This window comes from Frankliniella occidentalis, unplaced genomic scaffold (assembly GCF_000697945.3).
Source record: "Frankliniella occidentalis isolate FOCC.00 unplaced genomic scaffold, Focc_3.1 Scaffold126, whole genome shotgun sequence".
Taxonomy (NCBI): domain Eukaryota; kingdom Metazoa; phylum Arthropoda; class Insecta; order Thysanoptera; family Thripidae; genus Frankliniella; species Frankliniella occidentalis.
The window spans coordinates 463,351-464,303 of NW_026267253.1; the positions used below are offsets into that span (position 1 = coordinate 463,351).

Consider the following 953-nt stretch of genomic DNA (forward strand, 5'->3'; position numbering starts at 1 on the left):
CCCTTGGAGGGCGGGTCTGCCGCCCCCCGACTGGCTCCGGCTGGCCGAGGCCCTCGCCCTGGGCCGAACCGACCGAGGCGAGCCAGCCAGCCACCCTTTTAGCGAGCGCGGCGTTGCCGCGTCGCGCTGCCGGCCAGGCAACAGCGCGGGCGGACGGGACGCGACGGCGCGGACCTACACGGAACAGGATGACGCCAACGAGGGTCTAGGTGGACTGCGAGGACCTACACGGCGCAGGAGGACGCGGACGAGGGTCTGGAGGCACAGCTTGGACCAGACTATAGGAAGGGGGCGGGGGGGCGGCGCCCTGACGTGACGAGCATGGGGTCCTCGTCGTTGTCGGCGTTGTCGCCCTCGTGCTGGCTGTACCAAACCGATGCTGCTGCCGCCACCCGCACGCAGTAAAATAAACGAGTCCTGGGATTCCTTGTTGGAACCCCAGAGCGGATGCCCTGGAAACAGGCAATTATTCTCAGGACATACCCTGGGAAAATAGCACATTTCCAGGGCAACCACTGGGACTCCTCCAACTCCCCTGGAAATTGAATAAAAATGGGACTCCGAGGACTCGTTTTTACCGTGCGCTCCCAAACTGCCGCGGCTGCCACGTTCTCGGAATGACCTAACGGAGGTGGCGTGGCGGAGCTCGGCGGTAAACCAACAGGTTATTGGTGCACATACTACTCAAAGACCCGCGGGTCGAGGGCGCGTCTTTGGTGTGTGCGTGTCACTAACTCCATGTCGATGTTTCCGTCAACCAAGCGTAACGACCCAAAACCATACGTAGTCGCAAAGGGAACAACAGAGAATGAAAGAGCGAGGGAGAGGGAAATGGGGGGCCGAGTAGAGGCACTAAACGACGGTGTAAAACATGTGTCGCGGACACGCTTTAGAGCATGTAGGTACATAGGTGGCGGAACACTGCCCGCTCAATGCAGATGAGTGGAGGGGGG

The 953-nt window shown here is 61.2% G+C and overlaps 1 protein-coding gene across 11 annotated transcripts in view; it reads right to left on the bottom strand.

Annotated features, from left to right (window-relative positions):
• Window positions 1-953, bottom strand: part of LOC113201982 (peripheral-type benzodiazepine receptor-associated protein 1) — a 62,217-nt gene that overhangs the window by 42,063 nt on the left and 19,201 nt on the right. The window lies entirely within an intron of this gene.